We start from the raw sequence: 18,028 nt of genomic DNA, 5'->3' as shown, positions 1-18,028 counted from the left end.
CTTTTTATCCTAATTACAACTATGTAAAAATAAGGGAAACTATAAAAACTAAAAATAACATTTAATTTCCAAAATATTACCCTATGATAGCTAATATAATTCAAATGCCCAAAAACTATATATATACATATATACTACTTTATACCATTAAATCCAAACGAATTAAATTACAACATGAAATAAATAACTATATAGTACATAATAAATAATTATAGGATTTAAAAATAATGTTTATAAACATATTAGATAATAATATACATATATATACAAGTAGAAATATCAAAAAGTTGAGAAAGGAGGGTTAAAAGGGTGATTTTCGGTTTCCAGCAGATTACCGACGGAAAATCCGTCGCCAATCTGCTATTAGTGACAGAAAAGGTAGAATTACAGCAGAAGTCCAAAACTTTACAGATTCGTTCAAAAGCTTTAAATTAAGTCTAATTCGATCATTTTGGATCTCCGAACTACAAAAAATGGATCATAGTCTATAACGGAGTTTCGTAAAACGACGTTTTTATTTTAAAACGTTATTTTGAAATATTTTTTAAAACTTATAATTACAACGTTTTTTAATACCCGAACTACCTTTGAATCGGATCCTAGTTCGTATTGGGATATCAAAACGAGGTTTTTATTTCAAAGCTAAACCGAATTTTTATTTAACACGGGATGAAAATAAATAAATACGGGAAATTAAATAAAACGTGACAAATAAATAAATAACTAAATAAATAAAATTATAACATAAAAATAAATAAAGAAGATAAAATAAATGAAATAAATAAAACGAGTCTAGTCCTCGGATAATACCTCAAGTTCGGTATTGACGGTTGAAGTTGGTTGATTCCACAAATCGTCCCTTTTCGGTGTTTTTTGTGTTTTTGGTAAAATCTTAACTTTTAGGAAATTCGGAATTTTTAGGAAAAAAAATATTTTTTCCCAAAAAAAAAGTCACTTCTCTCTCTAAAATGTTAGAGTACGAAGTTCCCCTCCCAAAAAGTCCTCCTCCAAATGCATTGGGATCCGTGCCTTAAATAGGCAACGGATCCCGGAGCTTTGGGCGATGCCCAAATAAAATTGGGCGTCGCCCAAAGCCGGTTGGGCGAACGCCCAACTTATGTTCGGCGGACGCCCAACATGGTTGGGCGAACGCCCAACTATTGTTGGGCGCGCGCCCAACCAGCGTTGGGCGCGCGCCCAATGATCGTTGGGCGTCCGCCCAATGTCGCTGGGCGCTCGCCCAGCGGCTGCCGGGCACGCTCGCCCAGCGGCCATCGGGCGTGCGCCTCGCGCTGTCGGGCGCGCGCGCCCCATGGTCGCTGAGCGCGCGCTCCGTGATGCCGGGCATGCGCGCCCAACGGTCGTCGAGCGTGCGCCCCGCGCTGCCGGGCGTGCGTCCAACTGTCGTTGGACACGCGTCGGCTGCCGCTAGGCGCTCGCACCACGTCGCTGAGCACTCGCGAGCCGTCCACTTGACGACCGCGACCCACATTAACTTTTCTTTTCTTATTATATATTTTTGTTTTAGAACTTCCGGAATCAACCGCTTCGATCGTCTTGTTTATAGGTTTTCCTCACAGGTCCTTCGACTCGGTGTCTACAGTTGCCCCTACTTTCCTATTTTGACAGTGATATGTGTGTTTTGAAAACGTTTTTTTTGCTAACGCAACACATGCAATGTAAAACATATAAAAGTAAGAGACACGTAAAGAGTAGGAGGAAGAATACCTGACCTTTGCGCTGCGCGTTCCGGCTTCGTTCTCGATTCTTTCCGTCCTTGCCTTTGAATCGGCTGTCGGCGGATGTTCTTCTTACGGACCCTAGCCTAAGTTGACTGTGGGTAAAAATGGCTCAAAAGCAACCTTGGTGCACGACCGTGAGTAAAATGGCTCAAAAGCGACCCTAGTCTACGACTGTGGGTAAAGTGGCTCAAAAGCGACACCGGTCTACGACCGTGGACAAAATGGCTCAAAAGGGACCCGAGTCTATGACTGTGGGTAAAATGGCTCAAAAGCAACCCTGGTCCACGACCGCGGGTAAAATGGCTCAAAAGCGACCCTGGTTCACGACCGGGGTAAAATGGCTCAAAAGCAACCCTGGTCCACGACCGCGGGTAAAAATGGCTCAAAAGCGACCCCGGTCTACGACCGTGGGTAAAATGGCTCAAAAGCAACCCTGGTCTACGACCGCGGGTAAAAGGGCTCAAAAGCGACCCTAGTCTACGACTGTGGGTAAAATGGCTCAAAAGCAACCCTGGTCCACGACCGCGGGTAAAACGGCTCAAAAGCAAAGGTTCTTTCTAACAATTCTGAATTCTTTTAAAACACCATTGTCTGTATTTTCTCACTGGAGCTAGTGTCTTGGAGGTTTGAATGGTTTGATAGGAACGTCTTTTTAGTTCGGAATGATTCAAACTAACAATTATTTTTCGGTTGACTGTGGTCTGTATTTTGACTAGTACCGCTGTTCTGTAAAAATTGGCTGTCGTTTGGAGTTCTATCTTGACATTATCGGTCACTGTCTGGCAGAAACGCTGGCTGAACGGACTGCAAATCGGAGGTATGTGCACCTAGTAAATAATTATTTACTTTTTACCTTTATGTCACATCGTACCTGTTTCACTATTTACGGGAATGTCATTCCCCTTTTCTATATAAGGTGGTGGGGTTTCATTTCAACCCCACACCTTCTCTCTCTTCTCTCTCTCTCTAACTTTTGATTTGGATTATTCTCGGGATGGATTTGGATCAACATGATGGCACGAAGGGCATGGAGGAGGGTTTCGTGAACCTTACTACAGTGGACCCTTTTCAGGACCCCACCTCTCATCTGAGCCGGACCCGCTGTAACCAGGTAAGTACTTTCTTACTTCCTCGTCTTTTGACTAATTTCTAGGCTTTAGTAACCCTACTTTGAACATGATTTGCATGCTAACCTCTAGGTTGCTTTAGAAGACTTTAGCTAGAAAACATGAATTTCTTTTCCCGCAAGTAACACTTTATTTATCTTTTGAAAGAATGTGAATTATATGCATGTGAATAGTAAACATACGAACAATGCATGCCAACAGTAAGCACGTGAATAGTGAAAACGTGAATAGTAAAAACGTGAATATCGTACGTGAATAGTGCACGTGAATAGTGCATATGAATAGTAAAAACATGAATAATGCACGTGAATAGTAAAAACTTGACTAATGCACGTGAATAGTAAAAACGTGAATAGTGCATGTGAATAGTAAAACGTGAATAGTGCATGTGAATAGTAAAAACATGACTACTGCACGTGAATAGTAAAAACTTAAATAATTATCTTTTCCAATGCGGACGAGGGTAGATCAAAGAATAATGAATTAATCAAATCCTATGCAAACAACCCTAAGGGAGAGATTTCACAAAATGACGGTCCAAATTGACAAGATGTCTCTAGGTTAGATTTGACCGAAAGAATAGCTAGATTAACGTGCTTTCATCAGATACAAGCCTAGGAACAACATTTAAACTTACCTGCTCCGTTCTTTCCAGTTCATCGACATTTCCGGGACTACGACAGATATTCATGTGTGGTATTCCATGCTAGGCGCCGCGGCGAGAGCCCGTGTGCGAGAGTTGGGCTTTGAGCCCTTTATTTTAGCGCTGCCCCGCGCCAACGGGGTGTGCGACCGTTTCGGCCTACGAGCCTTATGCGAGAGATGGGTTGATTCGACCCACACCTTCCACCTCTCGTTCGGAGAGATGACGATCTCACCCCGCGACTTCTCTTTACTGACCGGGCTGCGGGGGAGCGGTACTCCGGTTCCTTTCTCCTTTGATATGATGCGTCCACGGGTTGACCGTGCTAGGTTGGCTGCTTTGATCGGGCCGGGAGTTTACACGGGTGTCAAATCCACCCCGGCGAAGTTCATCACTACCTCGAGGCTCTTGAGTCGTAGGGACTTTTGTGGGACTGACGACACTGATCTGGCTGTCCGCAGCTTCCTGGTGTATGCTTTAGGCGAGACGATCTTCCGCACCAAGAGCGGGACGGTTCATGCGGGTCTTATTCAGGCCTTCAGTGATTTGGACGCGGTGGCATCTTACAATTGAGCAGGAGCGGGTCTAGCTTACCTGTACAAGTTTTTGGATTTGACTTGCCGGAAGCGCAAGGACTTTGGCGGTTACACCTTCGCTCTTTTGGTACGTGGCTCATCCTTAACTTGCCCATTTTATCTTCTTCGCGCCTTCTGTTCATAACCTTTGTTTTTACAAGCAGGTTTGGGCCTACGAGAGGCGGATTCTTCCCAGCGAGCGTCGGCGCAGGCCACGGGTAGTGAAGACCCCACTTTTGGCTCGGTGGAGCGAGTTCGGTCTAGGTACCGGGGAGAGGCAGACGGTGGCGCAGCTCCTAGATTGGATTGATTCACGGACCTTGAGGCAGGTAAATATCTTCTAACCGCGCTAGATTTTTGTTTGATCAGACCTGACTTTTTCTTTGTGCTTTCAGATTAGATTCAGGTGGGACGACCTTGACTTCGGTCCCGATTACGCGTACGTCACCCTGATCCAGGAGCAGCAGAGCGTGCTTACCGGCCCTTGCGTGTGGGCATGGTACTTGGGCGACCGGGGTATCACCGGGGTTAGTGCCTCGCATTGGACACCAGGTGAGATCCCTGTCTCCATGTTTGCGGTGCGGACCATGCCCTTATCGGTCACTCGTCGGGATTTGACTCGCCGCTTTGCTGGTAGAGATGTATGGGTTCATGCCGGGGGCCGTGTTCCCTATTTATCGACATTATTGAGCACGAGGGATGCCCCAGCTGTGGCGATGGAGGTGGACCCCGTGGTGGACGTGTTTTCACAGGAGGCTGTCGCTGTAGTCTTTGGTCGGGAGGAGGTTCCGGTGAGTGGTTCGACCTATTTACCTTTATTTATGAGATAGTTAGTGGTACTTATTGTGTCTCTATTTGCAGGAGGGTTCCTGGAGGAGTGCTCACATGTCGGATTTCTTTGATGGTGCCCGAGCTCAGACGTCTGCGAGCGAGCTGCCATATTATGTCGGCGAATCCTCCGGCGCCGCCCGACCGGAGAGGTCCCCTCTAGGCGTACCCGTCCCTGACTTTGGGAGGGATTTCGCGATCGTTTGCTATGACGAGTCCGGAGTGGCCTATGCTGGTGTCGAGATGGCTCCTCCTGCCTTTACATCGAGGATACCGTTTGATCCCTCAGACGCTCTCCAGACTTCGAGGGAGACGTGCACCGATTATGTGGGGCTATCTGGTTTCTTTAGAGATCGACTCAGCTTGCGTTGCGCCAGCCACCTGGTATGTATCTTTATTTTATTTTAGTGTAGTGGAATGTATGCACATGTGTATGTATGACTTCTATTCTAGTTTGTACTTCTTTTCTTATATCTGTTTTTTCTTCTTTTTTTTTTTTTTACAGAGCGATCTCCGTGCACATGAGCTGAGACAGAACGAAACGCTGCGGGAGGCTGATGACAGGGTTGGCCAGGTGTATCGGGAGAGGAACGACCACTGGTCTGGGGTGATGCGGGCGGAGACCGCGGGACGCCTTGCTGTTGAGGAGAGGGTGCGGGAGGAGACCGCGGGGCGCCTTGCTGCCGAGGAGAGACTTCGAGTCACCGAGGAGACCCTATCTGCGGAGCGGGCGTCACATCTGAGGGACTTTGAGGCCCACTGGGATTTCCCTCCTTATTAGGCTTATCATGTATAGCTTCGTAGCTTTTATTAGAATTACCCCGATGTATAGCTTGTGTATAGGGAGTGGGGTAGATAGTACGTAGGCTTTTTATTGTGAAAAGAAAGGTAAGAAATGTATAACTCATGATTCATATTATCTTGCATTCAGTAAATTATAACGATCCCAATCATTCTCTTCAAATATACTCATGCCTTTATTTATTTACAAACAACAGAAATACTTAGCCTCTTATACATTATTTTTATAATTGCTCAAGATATAACTACCGTTACCAGGACCTGCCTTTTTTCGGTTTTCATATCCCAGCGATTTTTCATCTCTCCTTTTTCTATCCCGGAATTTTCAAATGAGTGCCCTTTCGGGTTTTCACCCATTGGGATGTCCCTGATTGTTGCATAGGTCGCCCTTTGCGGGTTTTCAACCTATCGGGAATTTTTCTTTCTTTTTTTTTTACGAAAAGTATTTCTTAAGCCTATCCAGATTGGTAGGTTCGGAGAACTCCATGCCGTCCATAGTAGTTAACTTCACCGCTCCTTTGCTTAGTATCTTCTTCACGAAGAACGGCCCTTCCCAGTTTGGCCTAAACTTGCCCCTCGGGTCGGTGTGCGTCACACGGATCTGTTTTAGCACCATATCCCCTTCTTTGATAGGGCTGGCCTTGACCTTTTTGTTGAAGGCTCGGGCCATCCTTCGCTGATATAACTGCACATGGTAAAGGGCCTCCATCCTTTTCTCGTCCACCAATGCTAACTGTTCATACCGCTTCTTCACCCATTCCGTCTCGGGAATCTCTGCTTCTACTGCGATTCTCAACGATCGCTTTTCAACCTCAATCGGGAGAATGGCTTCTGCACCGTATACCAAGGAGAACGGCGTTGCCTCAATTGACGTTCTATCTGTCGTGCGATAAGCCCATAAAGTGAGCGGAAGCTGTTCGTGCCAGTTCCGATGCGATTCTACTATCTTTACGAGAATCCTTTTAAGATTCTTATTAGCTGCCTCTACTGCGCCATTAGCTTGCGGACGATACGGAGAAGACCTATGATGTTCAATACCATATTCTCGGAAGAGACTTCTCACTTCTCCTTGAAACTGGACCACATTATCCGTGATCATATGATGAGGCACTCTGAACTTGGTGATCAAGTGCTTTTCAATGAACTTTCTCATCTGTTTAGACCCCAACTTGCTAAATGATTCTGCCTCCACCCACTTGGTGAAATAGTCAATAGCGACTGCAATGAATTTGTGCCCGTTCGAAGCATTAGGCCTCACCTCTCCGATAACATCAATGCCCCAAGCCGCAAACGGCCAAATGGGTGCTAACACGTGCAGTTCCATAGCTGGTAAATGATGATAATCTCCGTGGATTTGACAATCATGGCATTTCTTCGCATACTCATTACAATCTCTTTCCATGGTGAGCCAATAGAAGCCTTGCCTTATGATTTTCTTTGCCAACACTGCTCCTCCCATATGGGCTCCACAAATTCCCGAGTGTACTGACTCCATTGCCTCACGGGCTTCTCCCGCATCCAAGCACCTCAGTTGTAAACCATCGGTGTGCCTTTTGTAAAGCAAGTCGTTGTGGATGACGAACTGCTGAGCTAACCTTCTAATCACAGCTTGATCCCTAAGTTCTGATTCTGTCGGGTATATTCCACTCTTCATGAAGTTTACGATATCGAAATACCACGGCTTTTCATCTGCCCCTAAGAGCATTACGTCTTTATAGCATGGTTTGTGGGATCTCCTCAGCACCAAAGGCTTCGAAGCAAGATTCCGAGGGTTATCCCATACTGACACCAAAGTGGCCAAAGCATCCGCTGCCTGGTTCTGTGCTCGAGGAATGTGATAAAAACGACATTCGCTGAATTTCTGTGCCAATCCCTCCAACTGGTCTAGGTATGGACGCAACCTTTCTTCCCTCACTTCCCAGTTTCCTTGTGCCTGTTCGATGATCAGCTTTGAGTCGCCCCAGATTTCAACATATGATGCTCCCAGTGCTGCTAATGATTCCAACCCATAGATGCACGCTTCATATTCGGCCATATTATTAGTGAGAGGGAAGGATAGCTTCTTTGCCATCGGGATCCTTTCTCCCTCTGGTGAGATAAGTAGCACTCCTACTCCGGCTCCATTCGAATTAACTGCTCCATCGAAGAACATTTTCCATGGTATGACTTCTATTGCGTTCAAGTGCTCATCGGGGAAATCATAGTTTATCTCTTCCTCTTCTGTGTTCAGAGGTTGGTTGGCCAGAAATTCTGCTACGGCCCTCCCCTTGATAACCTTCTTCGCTACATATTCAATATCAAACTCGGACAAAAGCAACAACCATCGGGCTAGCTTCCCTGTTAGAGACGGAGTTCGGTACAAATACTTCACGGGATCCATCCGAGAAATAATGATCACTTTGTAAGATTGAAAATAATGCCGTAGTTTCTTTGTTAGCCATACTACTGCCACGCACGTCTTTTCGATCATGTTATACTTAAGCTCGTATTCCAGGAACTTCTTACTCAGATAATACACTGCGTGCTCCACATCGGTGTCTCCTTCTTGAGCCAGCATTTCCCCTATAGATCGCTCCTCGATCGCTACATAGAGGAGAAGCGGTTTTCCCAGTTTAGGCGGTCTCAGAACAGGTGGATTAGACAAATAGTTCCGGACGTTCTCCAAGGCTTGCTGACACTTATCATTCCAAATCGTGGGTTGATCCTTCCGTAGCAACTTAAAGATTGGCTCGCAGATTGCGGTGAGTCTTGCTATGAACCGACTGATATACTGAACCTGCCCCAGAAACCCTCTTACTTCTTTCTCATTCTTTGGTGCCGGCATTTCTCGTATGGCCTTCACTTTGTCGGGATCTACTTCAATTCCCTTGTTTTCGATTACATAGCCTAAAATTTTCCCTGACGAAACGCCGAAGAAGCACTTCTTTGGGTTTAACCTTAGTTTGAATTCTGCAATTCGGGCCAAAAACTTCTCGAGTGCAGCGAAATGCCCCTCTCTTATCTCCGACTTGACCATCATGTCATCCACATAAACTTCTACCTCCTTATGTATCATATCATGAAACAGTGCTGTAGCCATTCGCTGGTAAGTTGCCCCGGCATTTTTCAAACCAAACGGCATCACCCTGTAGCAGTATGTTCCCCACTCAGTTGTGAACGAGGTTTTTGCTTTGTGTTTGTCGGCCATTTGAACCTGCATGTAGCCCATGAAACCGTCCACATTCGTGTGTAAGATGCTCGATGCTGCACTGTCGATTAATACGTCAATATGAGGCAACGCGAATTCATCTTTGGGGCACGCCTTGTTAAGATCTCTATAATCGACGCACATTCTTACTTTGCCGTCCTTCTGTGCGATGGGCACTACATTTGCGACCCAAGGGGGATAGTCGATCACTTCGATGAACCCTGCTTCTAACTGCTTCTTCACTTCCTCTCTGATCTTATCTGCCCATTCCGGTCTCATGCGTCGGAGCTTCTACTTTACGGGCTTCGCATCGGGATATGTTGGAATACGGTGAGTTACGATTGATTGATCAATTCCTGGCATGTCTTCGTATGTCCAAGCAAACACTATTTCGTATTTTTTAATTATTCTCTCGAATTCTTTCCTCTCTTCAATAGTTAATTCTTGAGCAATTTGTATAAGTTTAGGATTTTCATCCGTGCCAAGATTGAAAGTTGACATTTCTATTGCATTGATTTCAAATGTAGGCATGTTATATGAATGAGAATGCATGGAATGATCACGATCAACATCAAGCAAGTAAGCAAAATCAGAATTCATTTCATTGATAGTGTTGGCGAGTACATCATCAGATTCAAATAAAGCAGTAATGCAATTTTCATCATCAGGGTTCTCGGGTTTCCCATAAGCTTTGGAGGTACTGGGCTCGTCCACCGCTCCTGCAGTTGCTTCAATAGTAACGACCTGCTCCTCGGCATTCAAATCTAACATCATAATCTCCTCGACGAAGCAACTTGCCTTTCCTTCGCCCCAGTCAGTAACATCATTGAAGATCTTAAAACCTGGCAGGATCTTTCCTTCGGTGCTAGTCCATGACTCAGGGGTCCCTGAATAAACCTTTCCATGCCCCTCATTCACAAAATACTTCCTTAGGCCCACCTTTCCTTCACTACTTGTGTTGGATGGACTTCCCTGCTCATATCCTAAACCCCTCTGGGTTTTCTGACTCTTGAAGTCCGGAAATTCTGGCAACCCTTGATGGTGTGCTCCCAAGCCCATACCAGGGATGAAGCCTCCTTTCATCATTTTCACCACATCGGAGGTCATGCTAGACTTGTAGATCCCGAAAACTTGGAATCCGGAGAAAAGCTGAGGCTCAATTCCCAATGCCGCCACCGAGCTTAATTTTTCCGCTCTGATCGTCACTATCTCCTCTCCGAAGGGGAATTTGATCATTTGGTGGAGCGTGGAGGGCACACCTCCCAACTTGTGGAACCATGGGCGTCCCAACAATACAACAAAGGTTACTGGAATATCCAGCACCGTGAACTCTGTTTCTTCCTCATGTGGCCCCACTTTCAGCTTAGCCTTAAAAACTCCTTCGATGTGCCTACGGCTATCATCATAAGCCCTGATCACAGTTTCCGAGGCCTTCAGGTCTCCTCTTTCTACTCCCAACTTAGACAAGAGTTTCAGCGGGCAAACATTAATGGCCGATCCATCATCGATCATCACACAGCTAGTTTTCTTCCCGTTAATTTCAGCTCGGATGTATAAAGGCTTGTTGTGAGCCTTCCCCTCCTCTGGGAGATCCTCGTCAGTAAATGTGATTTCGGTTTTCTTCCGGGCCATAATCGCCCCTACTAACGCTGTCGGCTCAGTATCGGTAGAAATAACCAATTCTGCAGCTCTTTCATCAGATTTTCACGATGGTACTTGGAATGGCATAAAACTTCCCACACCGTAGACTTAGCTTGTGTCTTCTTCAACTGCTCGAGAACTGGGTCATCTGGCTTGGGGGCCGATCCTTCCCCTATCTCAGTCTCAACCATAGGTGCCTTTCCCTCGGCCACTCGACCTGATCTTGTCATGACGGCGATTTCCGGCTCATCATCAGATTCATCCCAAATATTGATAGGAATCCTCCGATTAGCATCTTCCTCGTCCGAAGAACGTTCCCAAATGTCCACAATCATTAGATCCATTACGTGAGGGACGTTCGGATTCAAATAAAAGGGATCCACTGATCCATACAAAGCCCAGCCTATCAAATCATCATAATCCCTGAGGGATACTCGACTCATCCTCCTTCCCGCCAACGGAATTGCACCTCTCTGTATGCACATAAGCTGCACCTTATTACTCATTGTTTCATGACACTGCTCATAACGGTGCCTCCACCTCCTAGCATAATCCACGAATGGTTCCTCGGGGAATTGCCTGATCCTATCCAGATCTTCTAGGGATCCCGTCCACGGAACATACATCTCATATCTTGCCACAAAAGCACTCCTAAGCGGTATCTAATGACCCATTTCCTCTTCTGATAAGCCTTGGTGCCGCAACAAGGCTTCTCCCATTAGGGTTTCCGGGAAATGTTCATGTAATTCACCTTGCGGGAACCCGGCGTCATACATATGGTTGCGGAATAACCTCGCATGCTCAACAGGATCCTGGTATCCACCATACATAGGCATTGCCAACACTGCCTCAGGTGTTTCATAAGAAGGCGAGTCCGGGGTTTGCTCCGCCAGCATCCATACCGTATACTCTTTGATAAACCTCTTTGTCATTGCCGCCCAATCGGTCTTGACATGCATTGGAAGTGACATATACCACATCAACGGCTCACCCATCAGCGAATTACAAAACAAGCTGGTGATCTCTTCTTCCTTAAAACCCAAAGGCCCCATGGCCGACAAGTAGAAGTGAAGGTGTTCCATGGGATCTTTGTTGCCATTATACTTACCGACCCTCGGTAGCGGACGCTTGATAGGTCCGATCTGCATTGCGAAGCGCTCTGCAGTCCTGTCCCCAGCTCTTTGGTACTTTTCTAGAAATAAATCTGACAATCGATCCCAATCATGCTTGCAAGAGTCAGGTAATGAGTGGAACCACCCCAAAGGCTCGCCTATCAGCGAATGGTGGAACCACTGAGCAATCTCGTCCACCCCGAAGGATTCAACAAACATATCGCGCATATATTCACGCAAGTGCACATCGGGATTCTCTCCACCACTAAACAGACCCAATTCTGGCACAATAGTCCGAGACGACCCTTCCCCGGTCTCTTCAGCACTATCTTCATCATACGGTGCTCCACCGTCCAACCCTTCATCCATCGGTTCACCCTCCTGGTCCTCGCCAAGGAAGGACACATATAGACCATTTCCTATATTTCCTTTTTCATCGGAGTCCAGCAACTCCTCTTCATTTTCCTCGATGGATTTCATCACTACACTTTCTTTCAGACCGAATCCGATCATGCTCACCCTATGATTAGGCAATGGGTTATGCCTAGTGGAAGGGTTTGCTGATGAAGGATCAGCTATCTTTTTCTCCTCAATCAAATCTTGGATCTCGTGCTTCAACCTCTCACAGTTCTCAATAGTATGCCCATAACTGTTGTGGAATTCGCAGTATCCCCTAGCTTGTATCTGCGGAGAAGGTGGAGCTTTGTTATAAGGAGTAAGAGCTTTCAGCAACCCTTTTTTCTGCAATCGTTTGAAAACTTTTGCGTAGGTCTGATCAAATTTGGCGAACTGCCTCTTTTCGATAGCATTAAGATCAAGCACTCTCACTGCTGCACATTCTGCACTCGCACTTGGCCCTCCGGCACTATATCCAGACTTCGTCCACTTGGTATACGCCTTTTTCGGTTCTCCATCCCCCTCAACCGTCAAGGCGCAGCTATACATCTGGTTGAAATCGGTAAAAGGCATGTATTGCAGCTCATTCTTAATATACGGCAATGTGTTACCGACTACCATTCGGATCTGGTCCTGCTCAATCGGCTTTTGCTTCATAACCGCGGCCTTGGCCCTCCATCTTCTTACAAAATCCGAAAAAGATTCCCCAGTCTGTTGCTTAGTGCTCTCTAACTCTTTCAAAGTGACCTCAAGCATGGTGTTGAAGCTATACTGAGCGATGAATGACTTTGCTAACTCCTTCCAATCTCTCTTCGTCACCATCGGCAATGCATGAAACCATGTGAGGGCAGCCCCCTCTAGATAAGTGTTAAACAGCCCCAGGACTTGATCCTCAGTCAGGATCGTGTGCTTCATCACAGCAACATACTGATTCATGTGGGCAGTGGGATCTCCAGTTCCATCGAACTTTTTCATGTCAGGGAGCCGGAATTTTAAAGGCAAAGCCGTTGCTGATAAACAATTCTTCAAGTTATAAAAGTCCTGACTCCCGGAACTTCCCCCACGTAGATCCTGCACCTCCTGAGTGATGTGTTGCTTCCACTCCTCTTCCTTAGCTTTTTCTTTCTCAAGATGCTTCCGGATATAATCCTGATAGTCGTCCTCATTCCCAAAGCGGGGACCATCGTTCACCTCGTTCTTAGCGCGCTTACTGCCACTCTTGTTGTCCTTCAATGCCAGCTCAGCTAGCTGGGCCAGAATTGCGGCCAGCTGATCATTGATATTGTTCACAGAGTTTTCCAATTCGGCCACCTTTTCATCGGTCGCAGACATATTGGCTGAAGACTGAGTATACTCGGACGAAGATGATTCTGAAGCCACAACTGCCGATTCAGAACTGTCAATCTGTAGCTGATCAAACTGCCTGACTAACCGGTTACTCTCGCGAAACCACAACCGCTTAATGATGAAGTCTGCGTGAACGGTCATCCATTAGTATGTATGCATGATTTTATATGCATGATTCGTGGTGTGTGCGTTTATTTATTTACGGATATATAAGATAAGAAGAACAAACGTTAGTCTAATTTACACGTATCACAACATCTCTCTTCCACCCTTATTCCTCCACACACTCGATGGTCTAAGTCTCTTTCCTAGGATTTTGGTTTGGGGCTCACATTGCGGTCCAAGGGACACGTGATGCCGTCGATTATTGCGGAAAAGTAAAACATTCATCATACAATACAGTTCGTTTTAACGTATCAACGTTTAGTGACTAAGATATCGACCAAGTTGGATTGTCCTTTCGGAATAACTCGTCTTTTGTCATTTTGCGAGACGCATTAGTTTGGGTTTTGACTCCCTTTGAGCGCATCTCGGATTTTAGACGTGGTACGAGTTATTCTTCAGGTTCAATCGTCCGTTATTGACAATGACCCGTTCCCTTTTATTCGCGTAGGTTCGTGTCTCGATTTTTGGATTACAACAGGATCTTTTGGATCTATCGAGAGACGTAACCACGTGTTCATTTAGTTATGAAAGCACTTTTTATTTTAAGGAACGGACTCATCGCGTAACGTGTTTGTTTTTAGCGTTAAGGATCCGTTTGCTCGTTTTGGCTATGTAAAAAGACGACGAGTCTTATTTGAGCACACGGTAATCCTTCGGCTATTAACAATTCTTTATTTCTTCCAATTTACGGGATATATCATCCTGGCGTGGTTATAGAAAGTCAACGTTTCGTTCAATCGCATGCTTATTCGAAACAGGGATATTACCGTTCTTTTTCATTTAGGCACGAGTTAAGCAAACACGCAGATCGGGCCATATTTCTTGTAGTTTTGGTAACGGTCGAAATGATCGAGCCATTAGTCAAACCCACAGTCTCGTCCATATGGCGCAATTATGCAGTTTTAGCTTAATTCGGCTTTATGTTTTTAAACGGCGTACATACCGGCTCGAGGCACATATTTAACGGCATTGGTTCATTTTCTTTAACTACCCTCGGGATGGATATACATCGTAGATACAGAATGACTTTGGTCGTTTGTTTCTTTTTGCTTTTCTTTTATTTTCTTAGTCACTTTTTGCGGATACGTCCATTTCTCTTAAGAACGACACAAGGCATAACGTAAGAGCTCGTCTTTTATTCGGAAGGGACGGGCCACGTTTGCGAAACTCTTTACGTTACAACGGGGTCATTCAAAACAGAAATGTTCTTTGTTTTCGTTCTGTCATAATCTCGTTTTATCCCAACCTATTTAAAGAATGTGAATAACGGCTACCTGTTAATATAGTCTTTTGAATCGAGATATAACTATCCTTGATATCAAAGCGACTTGAACTAATACGTGCTTACGTCACAACATATTTCCTGAACATGTGACTTCTTCGGGACACGGAAAGGGACCAGGCGGGTCGCACAAGTTCATTCATACGAGATGACTAAGTTGTCTTTAGTTCGAATCGTTTCGATGCTTTGGGGTAGTTTGTATATCGGTTTAAGAGTATATATTAACGTATCGTTTCATTTTCTTTACATATTTTAGGATTAGACACGTATCATGGCAATTTGAAAACACGAACTGATTCATTTATCACATCAAAAATAGTAACGGGTAATCCTATGGCAACTTCTAAGGCTACTATATGCTGACACGGCTGATCGCGGGACCTCACAGGACCGCACAAATTCGCCCCTAACGAATGGATGGGGACCCTTTGGCGCCTTACTATAAGGGGGAACTTACACTAGCCTCTTTCGAGCGACGAATGGACTCTCGCTAGAGGTTTCGCAGAAATTACCCAAAAGGTTTGCAATAATGCTTATGAATGCATACTGTTAAGCCCAAAATATACCTAAAATATCATTAACATTTACATCATTTTTATTACGAATTTGTGTTATTTATATCTGTTTAGATTACTTTTACTTTCGAATATCTTTCTTTCTTGCAAGGTACTTGAATATTTGGTAAAATCCAAATAGGAACGAAAAAGGATCTAAAACAGAAGAAAAACCCTTCAAAAGGAGTCAAAGACGACGTAAATCGAAAGCACCAAGTCGAAGACACGAACGAAAGCGAAGAACAAAGGAAACCTGCCGGGCCAAGATAGAGGATCCCAGACCCGCGGCCGCGACACGCGCGGTACAACCAATTCTCCCATTCGTCCGTCGCTCAGCTCAGTGCTACGTCATTCATGGCCGCGGATTACTATCCTCGGTAAGTGCAGAAATTCACCAAGAGCATTTAACACATGCTGAAAATCCAAGAAACGCGTTCGTTCAAGTGGATAAAGACGTCCTTTCACAACGGACATGACTCTTAACCAACGGATACATCACTTCAAACACAACCCTTCAACATCTATAAATAAAGAGTTGATGTTGAGAAAAAGTGTAATGAAATGCTATAATATAGATATAGAAATCAGAGCGTAGAACTTATGTCGAAGTTCTAAGTAAAAACATTTCGAGAGTTAGAAATTAGATTCTGTACAAAACAAGATGAGGTACATATATTGTTTATAGTTTAATTACAACTCAGTAGCGTTTAGACATTGTTCCAGTTTTAGTTTGCATCATGGTAGTGGCCGACCGAATCCCTATTACGAAGTTACAGCGAGAAGATTGAGTAAAGTGTTCGCCCCCGAGCCTGACAACCTCCTAGGAAACCCAAGGAAGCGGAACCGATCAAGCCCTTCACTTGCACGCCCTCGAAGAACTCGATGCTCCTTATTCTCTGTAAACTTGTATCAATTTACATTTCATCTAATAAAGTCCGTTCTATTCGACAAATCATTATGCAGCACTTATGGTAACCAATCCAATATAAGTGAGGCTGGTGTTTTCATTAATATGCACTTGAATTCAAAATCATTACAAGGAAACTTTGTTGAACACTTAGGCAAATTATCATCTCGAAAGAGTGTTAATTTGAGTAAGGGCAACTATCCCGGAAGGGTTTTGTCGCGTTCAAAGCCAATTAATTAGAGGTTCCGTCATTTATTTCATCATCATAATAATACAAAGTTTAAGTTGTTTTCTTTGCTTAATGCAAATGAACAAATTCATTCCTTTTTCTAATAAGTTCTAAATGTTCCTGTTTTGTAAAATTCATCCTTAAAATCAGAAGATCTTTCTAACAATCGATTTATTCTAAATATATAATCTTATTCCAGCATTTTCAAATACTCAAAGTTTTCAAATTCAATCAAATAAATTTCCTAAATTCAATTAATCCAATTTTCACTTTTTATTTACATTTTATAAATCTAACAAGTTCGAAATTAAAGATTCAAAAATAAGTTTTTCGTTAAAAAACGTATCTCTGTGGGATCGATATTTTTATTACTACAAGCGAAACCGTGCACTTGCGGAAATCGCTCAACAAGTTTTTGGCGCCGTTGCCGGGGATACGCCAAAATTTTTGACAAAATTTTTATTTTTCGCATTTTATTTTCGAATCTAGGTTTATACATTATTTTTATACAACTTTTATATTTTATTTATTTTCAGTTTTATAACATATTTGCTTTCAATTTTGTTTCGAAGGTAGTTTGGCTCGTGTTACAATTTCAAGTTGATGCGCAGTTCACGAAATTCGGGCACGCCACCAGATCCTTTTGATCCAGAAATTGAAAGAACACTTAAGAAAAACAAGAAAAACAACAAAAACAAAGACAAAACACCCTTAAAAACAAAAGTAGACCAGCCAGAAATTATGGCCGATCCACCGACACTTATGGATTACGCTAGGCCAGGAATGGCCGGTGTAACTAATAGTGTAGTTAGACCCCGTATAAACGCAAATCAATTTGAAATTAAGCCTGCTTTGCTTAATATGTTGCAAAACAATGCAACGTTTTACGGATTGCCTAACGAAAACCCTAATGCACATTTGACAAATTTCTTAGAAATTTGTGACACTTTTAAAATTACTGATGTAACAGCCGAAGCAATCAAACTTCGCCTCTTTCCTCTCACTTTGAAGGATAAGGCAAAAAATTGGTTAACTTCTATGCCTGCTGCAACATTTGAAACTTGGGACCAATTAGCCCAAGCATTTTTACAAAAATATTTTCCCTTAGCAAAAACCGCAAGAGTCATCAAAGAGTTGACATCTTTCACACAAAATGATAATGAAACTCTTTATGAAGCTTGGGAACGTTTTAAAGAACTTCAACGTTTATGCCCACACCACCAATTGCCAGATGCACTTTTAATGCAGACATTCTATAATGGATTAAATCCTACGACTAGAGGTTCATTAGATGCTATGTCTGGAGGGTTATTTATGAAAAAGACATCCGCCCAAGCAAGAGAACTTTTGGAGGAAATGGCAATCAACAGCAGTATGTGGCCCGCAGAGCGTGGACATATACCAACGGCGAAACCATCATCCTCATATACATCATCGGTTAAAGGTATAATGAATCTTGATCCTGTAGCAATGTTACAAGCCCAATTTTCTG

General features: G+C 44.1%; 1 non-coding gene across 1 annotated transcript; it reads right to left on the bottom strand.

Annotated features, from left to right (window-relative positions):
• Nucleotides 1–17,655: 17,655 nt before the first annotated feature.
• On the bottom strand, nt 17,656–17,762 carry LOC136215999 (small nucleolar RNA R71). The gene has a single exon (XR_010682997.1). It is a non-coding gene; the product is annotated as a small nucleolar RNA R71 (small nucleolar RNA).
• Nucleotides 17,763–18,028: the final 266 nt, after the last annotated feature.

The sequence above is a fragment of the Euphorbia lathyris genome, chromosome 1 (genome assembly GCF_963576675.1).
Source record: "Euphorbia lathyris chromosome 1, ddEupLath1.1, whole genome shotgun sequence".
Lineage (NCBI taxonomy): Eukaryota > Viridiplantae > Streptophyta > Magnoliopsida > Malpighiales > Euphorbiaceae > Euphorbia > Euphorbia lathyris.
Note: the sequence above shows the minus strand (reverse complement) of the source record. Positions and strands in the feature narration are given on the sequence as shown.